This window comes from Girardinichthys multiradiatus, chromosome 5 (genome assembly GCF_021462225.1).
Source record: "Girardinichthys multiradiatus isolate DD_20200921_A chromosome 5, DD_fGirMul_XY1, whole genome shotgun sequence".
NCBI lineage: Eukaryota > Metazoa > Chordata > Actinopteri > Cyprinodontiformes > Goodeidae > Girardinichthys > Girardinichthys multiradiatus.
The window spans coordinates 35,144,789-35,157,724 of NC_061798.1; the positions used below are offsets into that span (position 1 = coordinate 35,144,789).

Here is a 12,936-nt window from a genome sequence, read left to right on the forward strand (position 1 = left end):
CAATGTCTTCTTTCTTAATGTGCACACAGCCTCAGGTCAACCTTAATCCAAATAACTCCCAGCAAAAATAACAAATTTCTTCAAAAACAAACAAGCAATGATCAATTAGACTTGGCAGGACAACTAAAAACATTTTGATTAAATTTTCCTTGCTATAGGACTGTATTTCTACAAGACACAGCAGTTACCTTTATATTGTGTTTCGTTTAGTTTTTTAAATACACAGTTTTTTTTTTTTACTCTATCACATTGCTGAAGTTCCTTGAAAGCAATGACTGCCTTAAACACAAATAGATCTAAATTCTGATTAACACTTTTAGTCATCCTTGTATGCTTGCAAGTTCTAACCAAAGCTTTGAAATACTAATGGCATTGTGCAAAGTGAGAAATCACACTGCAAACATCTGGCTCCCTAATTTGACATTCTAATTTGAATTTGTTTGATTGTATGACTGTTCGAGGGGTTTGTCAGTGTCACAGTGCAGATCTCTTTTGGCATGCTTATTGACCCAGTTTCTGTGGCTGTAAGAGCATGGCTGTGAATGCAGTCCCTCTATTGCCTCTGAAGTGGACAGGCCACTCATGCTGTGTGAGTTGACCCCTGTTGGGTGATGTTGCTATGGATGGAAGGGGAAGCCTGAGGTCAGCGACGGCCTAATACACGAGAGAGGAGATATGTCATCAGGCCAATGACTCAGCTGGGTGAAACTGGCAGCCCCTATTACAGGGCAGCTCAGACATGAAATAACAGCATCCCACACATGGAAAAAGTTTCAGTCTACATATAAATGTAATATCACGTCAGAAATACTAGATGAAATGCATGTTCATGAAGTGACAGCTGTGTCAGCATGAAGCCTATTCTTCAAATAAAATTCTTAATGAACACATGTTTATAGAGCCAACGTCAGTGACCCAGAAACTTTTTACAGTCATGATCTTAATGTCACATGAAGCATGAAGATATGTTTTGAGGTTCAAAAGAAGTTCTGGATGTTTATGTTTACTAAGATACATGTTCGTTAGGGTTTAGAAGCTGCAAAGAATGTATATTGGTGTGTATTGACATATTTGGTCATGAGAATGTGCAGTAATGAAACACAATATTTCCTAGAGGTAAGAGGTAAGTCTTTTCTCAAAAACCTATTTTCAGCTTCTTTTATTATTGGCAGATTTGACTGTGTGTGGTGTAAGCTTAACACCCTGCATCTATGTGGGAGACTCTTATGTGACTCTCAAAATGGAAGCAGTTCTTGATTTGCTCTGTTGACTTACAAAGACTTCTCATATGGCTACCCCACAGCGCTCAGTTGCAGAAGCATTGAATAAGCCCTCACCACTTTATTATTTGAGTAGCAGCCCAAATAATAAATCTTGTGCGGATAAAAGTAATGTCGAAAGAGTGACAGGAAAGGTACAACTTTTATTGTGAAAAAAAGAGTAATTGGCGTATCTCTAACTGCTAACAAGAACTGAGTTAAATGCTAGTTTGCAACTTCTAAAAATAAAATTTTCGCACATAGTTTTTGCTTTTAAACCACGTTTTTCCTTTTCTTATGAATCCAGTATTGTGAATTGTCTCATTGTCTCATTAGTTGGATGTATCATAACACCTCTTATGTATGTCTTTTCATTGGTATTTGTTATGCAAGGAAAAAACTAATAACGATCCTTTCCAAATTACTTATTACAAATTACCACATTGTTTTAAGAAAATAAGTCCATGTACAATCAAACAGTGTTACTGAAGTCTAAAAACTTGTAGGAGGTTTTCTCTGTTCTAAGTGCCAATTCTTTTATTTTTTAAGTTTGTGGTAGAGCTGCATAATATATTTAATCGCAGTTGTCATGTCAATATATATTTCAGGGGCCATGCATGCAAAATCTGCATACCAATATTATATATTGCTATTTGAATGGACTTTCACTGCCGTTCTTGATGTATATATATGTATATATATGTCTTGCATATATGTCTTGCATCTTATACTGCTCTATACTTACTCTCACTCACTTAAAACTGTGCACATATATTTATATTATATTGTAGATATGTTTATACAGTTTAATTTGTATTGTATTGCACCGACTACGCCAAAACAAATTCCTTGTATGTCCAAAAACGTACTTGGCAATAAAGCTTTTCTGATTCTGATTCTGATATTTAGAGAAAGAAAAGAGTTAGGAAAAATGTGGGTTAATAGTTCATCAATATCATTATTGCAATATTCAGCAATAGTATCACAGTTACATATTTTACTGATATTGTGCAGCCCTAGTTTGTAATGTTTCTTAAATCAGTCTTGTGATTTTTAAACCGCTGTATGATTGATTAATCTCCTTTGTAGTATTAATATTTTTCTCAGGTATAAGCCTGATGTGACTCAGATTTTCAAAGAGTGGATCCATATACAGGATGAGAAGCTTAATCACTTTTGCTTTGACAACCCAGTCAGGCTCCATTTACCACAGATTTCCTTCACAAGCAAAGGAGTTAACTTCCCCCAGGCTCAGTGTTCAATGTAGCTTAAGGCTTATTGTGATTTAACACTTACTGGACTTTGTGATTTGTCATCTCACTGGCAGAGCACACATATGGTCCCTGGCAGAGTGGAACAGATGATTCCTCTGACCCTGAATCAACCAGCTCTCTTAGAACCCTTTCCCAGGGAAAACAGAACTTCTGATCAGGAGATTGAATTTTGTACACTGACAGTAATAGATGACTGAAACAGTGCAATTCTACTCTGGGCCATTTATTGGGCCTTAGTGGAGTTAGTGACACATGTTTCATTCCCCTGAACTACCAAAACATACTAATTCTCAAAAACAGAAAGGTTTGATAAAAAATGACTTAAAGGAATTCTCTCGTTGATATGGTCTTTCTGTAAGCAGCCTGAAAGTCCGCACAAGGACCATCGCCTTACTGGAGTAATTCTACTGGGTAGAACCAATCAGTGTTCAGCGAGGCTCCAGTTCCATCTGAGAGTAAAAACGTAAATTTGCTATGCTTAAAAGGAAGACTTTATTGCTTCCTGTCTAGTAAAAGATTGGGCTTAACAGTTAAGACGTAAATACCATTTTCTTATTCTCTTATGTCTGTGTCTTTTAACCGGGCTGCTTAAGCAAGTTGTTTTGACACTTCTGTGGCCAAGAACCTAGATTTAAAGGTCACTCCTTGGACAAACCCATGAAGATTAATGCTGTTGATGGAAGGTTGTTTAGCAGTGTGACTCACCAAAATGAATTTATTCCATTTATTTGTCATGGCAGTTGTATATTGCTACATAAGAGAAGATGCTAATCTGGTCCTGAACTTGGGAATCAGGTGATAGGTCCAGCATCTTTACCTCCAGCGGTAAAAATGTTTTTTGAAGAAAGGTTTTGTCTTGGCTCTAACTGTTTTAATTTCCAGTGGCTTGTTCAAGATTCCATGCAGTATATATTTTTTTTGATTTGCCACCAATGAAAGCAAAACAGAAATGGATGCTGATGAGAGTATTTTACTAGCTAACTTCCCTAGCGAGACAATAAGTTAAAACATTATGGAGTGGTACCAAAATTGGTCAATTAATTTGAAACATTACATCTAATATTACAAGATTATACATACTAAAACAAAAGGGATTCTTACACATGGGGCTGTTCATGGTATGCCCACAATAAAATCTTGCCTTGAACACAATGGCTCTTCTTGCATCTCCACTGATCTGACTCCTTTTCAGGGGACTTATCCAAGCCTTCAATATTCCTGGCACTGAAACAAGAGATTAATCTCTTTGCAGCACTGGACTTTGCTGATCAATTTAGTTGCACTTGAACTTAATCTAGTCAACAACTTTTGCCAATGTTGGCCAACCATAAACTTCAGTGTATTTTATAGAGATTTTATGTGACAGAAATTGAAGGATACATAGATTTATTATTTTCTGTACAAATGAAACTGTTAATAGTGTGGTGTGAGTTTGTTTAGTGACGCCATCGAGAAATAAGTGAACAAACAGGATCAGGGAGAAATTGAGGGGCTGTGCAAGCAAAGCATTAATCAGAGAAGCAACCAAGAGGCCTGTGGTAACTCTGGAAGAGCTGTAGAGATCCATAGCTGTGGGGGGAGAATCAGTTAACTGGACAACTAATAATTAGGCAGTCCTTCAGTCTGATGTTTATAAAGGAGTGGCAAGGAGATAAGTACAGTTTCAAGAAAATCATTAAAAAGTCTATTTGCTGTTTGCCACATGCCGTGTGAGAGACACAACAAACATGGAAGAAGATGCAAACATGCAAAGTTATTTGTGTTTGTCAGTTATCACTACACAGCACTCTTAACACACTATCCCTACATTGAAATATGGTGGTGGCAGCATCATGCTGTGGGTATACCTTATTTCTCACCAGATGGAATAGTTTAGATCAAAGCATAAGCATGTGTTAGAATGGATCAATCAAAGTCTAGACCTAAATTCAACGGAGAATCTGGCAAGACTTAAAATGTGTGTTCACAGACACCCTCCGTTCTATCTAACTGAGCTTGAGCTATTTTGAAAAGAAGAATAAGCAAGAAAACAGGTTTTGAATTGGTAAAGCTAGTAGAGATATCTGATTAACTTTGTACAGCACTGTAAGAAACCAGTCAAGTAGACTCTTATAGTGCTGATTCTTCAAACTGTAGCAGATGCTCTTTTTCTCAAATAACTCAGATGAATTATTATTAAAATCAAATAGTAGTGTTTTGTTAGGTTATTGGGTAAGTATGTTGTCTCTTTAAACAGCTTAAACCAACAACAGAACTAAGTGGAATAACAAGTACAGGTCCTTCTCAAAATATTAGCATACTGTGATAAAGTTCATTATTTTCCATAATGTCATGAAGAAAATTTAACATTCATATATTTTAGATTCTTTGCACGCTAACTGAAATATTTCAGGTCTTTTATTGTCTTAATACGAATGATTTTGGCATACAGCTCATGAAAACCCAAAATTTCTATCTCACAAAATTAGCATATTTCATCCGACCAATAAAAGAAAAGTGTTTTTAATACAAAAAACGTCAACCTTCAAATAATCATGTACAGTTATGCACTCAATACTTGGTCGGGAATCCTTTTGCAGAAATGACTGCTTCAATGCGGCGTGGCATGGAGGCAATCAGCCTGTGGCACTGCTGAGGTCTTATGGAGGCCCAGGATGCTTCGATAGCGGCCTTTAGCTCATCCAGAGTGTTGGGTCATGAGTCTCTCAACGTTCTCTTCACAATATCCCACAGATTCTCTATGGGGTTCAGGTCAGGAGAGTTGGCAGGCCAATTGAGCACAGTGATACCATGGTCAGTAAACCATTTACCAGTGGTTTTGGCACTGTGAGCAGGTGCCAGGTCGTGCTGAAAAATTTAATCTTCATCTCCATAAAGCTTTTCAGCAGATGGAAGCATGAAGTGCTCCAAAATCTCCTGATAGCAAGCTGCATTGACCCTGCCCTTGATAAAACACAGTGGACCAACACCAGCAGCTGACACGGCACCCCAGACCATCACTGACTGTGGGTACTTGACACTGGACTTCTGGCATTTTGGCATTTCCTTCTCCCCAGTCTTCCTCCAGACTCTGGCACCTTGATTTCCGAATGACATGCAGAATTTGCTTTCATCCGAAAAAAGTACTTTGGACCACTGAGCAACAGTCCAGTGCTGCTTCTCTGTAGCCCAGGTCAGGCGCTTCTGCTGCTGTTTCTGGTTCAAAAGTGGCTTGACCTGGGGAATGCGGCACCTGTAGCCCATTTCCTGCACACGCCTGTGCACGGTGGCTCTGGATGTTTCTACTCCAGACTCAGTCCACTGCTTCCGCAGGTCCCCCAAGGTCTGGAATCGGCCCTTCTCCACAATCTTCCTCAGGGTTCGGTCACCTCTTCTCGTTGTGCAGCGTTTTCTGCCACACTTTTTCCTTCCCACAGACTTCCCACTGAGGTGCCTTGATACAGCACTCTGGGAACAACCTATTCGTTCAGAAATTTCTTTCTGTGTCTTACCCTCTTGCTTGAGGGTGTCAATAGTGGCCTTCTGGACAGCAGTCAGGTCGGCAGTCTTACCCATGATTGGGGTTTTGAGTGATGAACCAGGCTGGGAGTTTTAAAGGCCTCAGGAATCTTTTGCAGGTGTTTAGAGTTAACTCGTTGATTCAGATGATTAGGTTCATAGCTCGTTTAGAGACACTTTTAATGATATGCTAATTTTGTGAGATAGGAATTTTGGGTTTTCATAAGCTGTATGCCAAAATCATCCGTATTAAGACAATAAAAGACCTGAAATATTTCAGTTAGTGTGCAATGAATCTAAAATATATGAATGTTACATTTTCATCATGACATTATGGAAAATAATGAACTTTATCACAATATGCTAATATTTTGAGAAGGACCTGTATTTCCTGCACTAAATGACTATCAAAAACTGATTTGCCCTACATGTTTTTTCTTGCGTTCAAGCATGAGTAGAACATGTTCCTGGTTTTCTCATTATCTTTGAGCTAGGCTTTCTTCCATCAGAGAGTTAACGAGCTAGAATAATTTCTCAGTGGACTAATTTTGGAGATGCCTTAGCCAACCCTTAAGGGCATGCCTTCCCAGAAAATGAGAGTACACATTGTAATTTAAGCTAGATCTCTTCTGCAGGCAAACCATCTTACAACATCTCATCTAGCAAAGAATGGAGGAAGATGGTGGCGGTGCAAGTTCAAGCTGTCAAGCCAGCACATGAGATGGAAATTTGTGTGTCACACTTTCACATCTTCTTAGCATTAAAAATCCCCCAACCAATGTAAAATTCTGAGTGGGTCAAATATTTGCATGTAAATGGCTTAACAGCTAATTGAATGGGGCATCTCTAGCCCATGCTTTACAAGTTGTTCCAGAGGCACTTCAAGATACTGAGGCTGTCTTTTCATTAACAATTTAGACTTTACGCAGTTATTTTTTTCATATTCTCTCCTACATTGGTATGAAAGTCTTGACATTTTTCTTGCAATACCTTTAAAAATCCTAAACAATTTTTGTATAAGACATGATGAGCAAAGGGTTTGCCTCTTTGTGGCTAAAGGCCATAAATAGGGCATTTAAAACCTCCGTGCATGGGAATGGTGATTGGTGCATTAGACTACCAGGCACCCCATGAATGGAGGTTATTGGTCCTCAACAGAGTTGTCCAACACCCCCCCCCCCCCCCCCCTCCCAATGCTCTAATTACTATCATTAAAGGCCTTCCATGGTCACATGTTGTTTACTGGGACGATTATACATATTTACGTCATGCAAAATGGTTTGCTCTACAACTTGAAGGGTCTTTTAATGTAATAATACCTTAGACAATAAAACAGAAGTGAGGTCTGAAAGGGTTAACACATTAAGAGACTGTTACATAAAAACAGTGACCCAAAGCAATGGTACTAGCATCCATTTCCCCATGTTTGTTGGGAGAACAAGTCTGCCGTTTATAAGAGCTTGACATGGCCCTGTCGCCAGGCAACGCAACACATAGAAGCCTTCAAATTAGCTAAGCATGAATGGACTGATGAGCAAGTCCTAAAACAGGGCTTTCTGTTTGGCTGTGCATTTTACTGGAGATGGGATGGAGGAATACAAGATAAAGAAATACAACATAAATACGTCTTATTTGAAGTTTATGCAAGAATTATTTTAAAAAAGAGTGATTACCTGTTACCATACATGCAAGCAGGCACTGAAAAACACAAGAATCATTAGACAACATCTGGTTAAGAGTATTGTGAGTTTCAGTTAGAAAGGGTTTTTACTCTTTACATTCTGTCTATACACAACTCTTCTGAACAGTTGCATGACTTACATCGAAAATGCCTAACTATGAATACTGCTGAAACCACAGAACAAGTCATGTATACCGATTTACTGCAAACTGTTTTTTAATGCGCACATAATAATTTCTCCTCAACACATACTTCTTTAAATTATTTCTTGAAACTTGTTCACTGGAAAATATTTAAATACTCCAAGAGAAAAAAACAAAACAAAATAAACTGAATCACAATGAAACAGCTCCCATTTATAGTGCAGATAAGCAAAATGACATAAACAGTTTTACAAATAATTTCTGACAAATATGTATAAATGTTAGAGATGCACCAATAAGACTTCTAAGGCCCATTTCCAACCCCTGGTGTTTGTAAAGTTTTGACCAGTCAAAACTTATTTCAGCCAATTCAAATTTTTTTCTTCAAAAACAGAAAAGATATGTTAAGGGGGTTTTCTATAATGCAGAGAAAAAGAAACATCTTTTCAAATGCGACCTGTACGTCAATGATACTCGACAAACATCACTATTCTGGGTCCTGCTACGTGAAAGCGGGAAGAAAATATGCGCATAAAGGTTGCCTTTGTCATTTGAAAATTATGAATGAAGTCCGTATCATTAAAGCCGCTCACATCACTATCCCACCACTGCTGGCTTCGACTCCAAACCCACACGTTTCTCTGTACTGAAGACGCTGCCACTGTACCACAAAATGGCGTGGCCAAAAACCTGGCTCTTTCTTTTCAGTTTTCTTAAAAAATACTGCGTTGTTAATATGCTGGCTCCGATTGGTAAACAACTTAAAAATCGCTAAATACAGGCCAACATTTCCATCCATATTTACTTCCACAAAAACTAAGCACACTCAATACATGTGACGTCACCGGTCGTCAACTACGCATGCGGGACACTTGAGTTGTATGAATGCGTTCACACAGGAGATCACTACAAGTCTAATTTATTTGGAAATGTGAATGACCACGCAAAAAAATCGGATTTCAGCAAAAAACCGGATTTGAGCATTAAGACCTGCAGTGTGAACGTAGCCTTAGATTAGCGAATATGATGGTTAGCTCCGCCAGTATTACTAAAATAGCAGTCTCTTAGTATATATTCTTGAGAAGATAGTTCTTTAGCTTTGCTCCAAGATTTCCAAAAGGCTGTCAACACTTCCAAATTCTGCATGTTCCATGACAGACTGCTTGTAAGCTCAAAAAGTCAAACAGAGGAAATTTTCTGTACTTCATTCAGCTTGCTGAAGTCTTAAGTCTTATTCTGTCTCTCTCTTACAGCCTGAATGAAACGTGGAGTTTGAAGATTGTTGTTGTGCCTGACCTAGTAGCACAAAGGTATGGTGTATTTACTGATTAGTAAAATATTATTCTGATCAAGGCTAACCAAGCTGAAAATAGTTCATTTGCAGTCACTGGCCAATTTCTTGGTGCTTCTCTAATAAACATGAATTTTGACCAAGATAGCGTCGACTAAAATACAGGTACTACAACTGTATAATGACTAAATCTTTTTAGTATTACTTATGGACATCTCTGGAGACATCTGTGTTTCTCAGAATTATATTTGCTTCATACATTGTTTACTTAGGGTTGCCTACAGCAGCATTAATCTGTTGGTGGCGGCAGTGTGATGTTAACAAGGCACAAGGGTAGAGGTGAGGAGGACAAAGAATATTTTTAAAACAACAAGGTAGATAGGTGCTGTGCTGAATACCTAAAGTGTGCATCTAGTGATGTAAATCATGCAACATTTCTGCAATAACTACAAAAGTAACTCAAAGATACCTTCAGTCAAAACCAAAGCGGAGCAAAAACTAAAAGGTTTACATTGATTAAATCAGTTCCCACAATGGGAATGATGGGAATAAATTAAATATTTGGGCTGCACGGTGGCACAATTAACCTGTTTGGTTAATTGGTCTCTCTAAATTGCCCCTAGGTGTGAATGAGTGTGAGCATGGTTGTTTGCCCTGCGATGGACTGGCAACCTGTCCAGGTTGTACCCACCTCCCGCCCATAGACTGCTGGAGATAGGCACCAGCTTCCCCACAACCCACTATGGAAGAAGCGGTATAGAAAATGACTGACTAAAATATATCGAATGCTAGTAGCCTTAATCTGATATTATCAGGTCTAAATTGACACTACAAAGGCTAAAAGCTAAATGGCTGGTGCGATTTTTAAACTATAAGTCAAAATCTGAACATCTGTATCCACATAAAATTAAACAGCTTCTGTTTAAACAGATTAAACAGATTAAGCAGATTAAACAGCCTGTTGAGACAAGTAGGTTTTCATTTTACTTAACTCAATCCGATTAAGTGAAAAGATAGAGGCTGTTTGTTGAGTTGTTATCCCTTACAACAAATAGTATATAATATTAAAGTACTGAATATAGCTAAAGAAAATTATTGTTGGATTTATTCCGAGTCAAATTACTCTTTAGTGCGATCACACATCAGTTAATAAGGCTAACTCGTTCCGTTCAACGGGCTCATAAATTTTATCTGACGTCGCTGTCCACGGTGCTGAATCCGCCTCACATGTTCCACATTAACCAATTTGTCAATAACATAAGTAGCCTGGTGAAAAATGGTGTATTATAGCGGAAGAACACATCTGAACTCTGTTCACCGTCTGTGTCCAACGGTGTCTACAATATTTGTGCTTCAGAGTCAACGTGGATCAAAATAAATTTATGTCGTAGCCGAATGTTTATTCTTTGTTCTTTCCCCCCCTTTTTTTCTCAATTCCCTCTCGCCTGGCGAGAGCGTTTTACGCTCCAAAAAGCTTTACCATTTTAATTATTAAAAGTAAATTTTTAGCTTTATTTCTATCTAAAGGGAGGATTAGAAGAGAAAGAAGGACTCGTTTAATCTTGAAAACCCCTTAAAAGAATATATGTGTTTGGTCTAGTGATGTCTAACGTCAAGTGAGGCACTGATATAGACTACTACAAAAACATCTCGTTCGTCACAGAGGAAGGCAGAAAAATCACTTGATTGCAGTCTGTTTTATAGTAGTAGGTATGAACAACCCTTTGTGATGTTTACTGTTACTGTTGTCTTTTATATATTAAACAGTTGAGAAAACTATACTTCCAAACAAACGCGAAAGTAAAAACAGACCAAAATAATTTACCTTCGTAAAGCAGACTCGTTGATAAATCTCCTTCCTTATCTCGTCCTATGTTTGCGTTCAGTCGGTCCACTTTATCTCTGATCGGAACGTGGCGGCTGTGTAAGCTCGCGCGCCGCTTCTCTTTTTACTGTCCAACGCAGCACTGACTGACCGCGCGATGCCCGGCACGTGGCAGCAGACTTGGCGCTCTTCCTCTCCTCACAGGTGTGCGAGAGAGCGCGGCGCGCGGGAGAGATGCTGCGTGCAGATGATGCTCGATATGATGGTGAACTGTTCAAAAGCAATACTGACAGTGAGGAGTTGGGTTCTAAGCATTGGCTTAGTTAACCTAAAGTAAACACAAAACTATAAAAAAAAGTTTCTGTGCATCCAGAGCCTTCAAAATCACTCTCAATTGGTTCATTAAATTATTGCCATTGTAGCATACCCCTTTGTTCTGTACGTGTTTTTTTTTTTTTACTAAGATTTACAGTTTCATTAGGTATTTGCTTAATTCTTTAAAACATAATAAATGTTATGTAATTTAAATGATGGCTTGTTCAGAACATTTGTTTAGATGGAATGGCACAGCCTAACTCTTTTTAAATAGTGGCATCGATTCCTTGTGTGTAAATGAATAGAACTGATCATAAGCAGGAGTGAATAAGGAAGCTGTCATCAGCTTCACTCTGACTTGGCATTTTACAGCACCGCTCGCTGACTTGATTGGAATGTAATCAAGCCTAAATTCTTATTGCAGTCAGCATTATTTCTGCGTTGGAGTGTTATTTTTTCAACACATTTCAAGCATACCATTTTTACCTCCACTTTGAAAAAAAAACACCTTCAAGTACTGAAAATATTCCAAATCTTTCAAGTGAAATACAATCTGTAAGCATAGATATTTCATGAATCCTGAACACTTGGTGAGCAGAGAATTGTGGCTTTCACATTTCAGCATCTAATTGGTGGACGTGATTCAAAAAAACAAATGAACTGCGATGGCAATGTGCACAGTGTTAGACATAATTTTTCTCACCGCTCCATAAAGGACTTTTACACAGAAAATTGACAAGTTTTTGAAACAGGATGAATATCGAAAAATGGAGTTTAAACGAAAATGCAACATGGAAGACTCAAACATTCACTAATAAACTTTTCTAATTGCATCCCTGTCTTCTCTTTGTGAGTGTTTCCAAGTTGAACTATTGTTAAGACACCAGTTACTGTGGAGGGAGTATGTACAACCTTTGACAATATCTTAAGTAGCTGCTGCCCTTTACAATAAAACGCTTTATTTTTTTAAGGTAAACCAGTTTCTCCAGTGGGTGGCAAAAACATGACATCACTGAAGTGAAACGGAAGGAAGAGGTATTTCAACCAAAGAGTTTCCATAAGCTTCAAGAGCTTACCATTTTCATTTGTCTTGATTAGATGTTTATGTGCTATTCCAAAAAAAGAAAAATGTCTTTAGGTCTACTGTAGGTACACAATAAAAACATGACTGCACAAACTGAGACAAACATGGAACTGTTGATGCATGTGTACATATATTAATTTGGTTTTGCCGTACACCCTGTCTTGGTAATTGCTCACAATGACATGAATGTGTATTGGACTGTAACATTACTGCATCTGTTTCACTTAAGGCAGGACTGCATTTTAAAGCATAACAATGTAATCATTTATGACAACATTGTCTTCTTATCATTTCCTAACCGCTGGCTGAATGTTTACTTAGGTTGTGTTTGTGGGCAATTCTGTCTGCACTGATACTTAAGAAAAAACAAGAGAGTCCACATTTGGAAATTCTTTACTGTTATGGAAAATCTCACAACACGGGCTGCTCTAAAATAGGCATTTTGTGGGACTTGTGTCCAACATCTCTAATCAAGGGCTGATGACATGTCATCTAAAACACTATTAAGTTGTGTAATATGTATTATTTTCCTAGATTTAATTAATGCCTGTTTATCTATAAAATAA

At 38.0% G+C, this 12,936-nt stretch overlaps 1 protein-coding gene across 1 annotated transcript in view; it reads right to left on the reverse strand.

Moving 5' to 3' along the window:
• LOC124869119 (voltage-dependent calcium channel gamma-5 subunit) overlaps positions 1-11,156 on the reverse strand; it is a 29,548-nt gene extending 18,392 nt beyond the window's left edge. Inside the window, exon 1 of the mRNA XM_047366858.1 lies at positions 10,972-11,156. The gene's annotated coding sequence lies outside the window, so the exon portion shown is untranslated. The remainder of the gene's footprint in view (positions 1-10,971) is intronic.
• Positions 11,157-12,936: the final 1,780 nt, after the last annotated feature.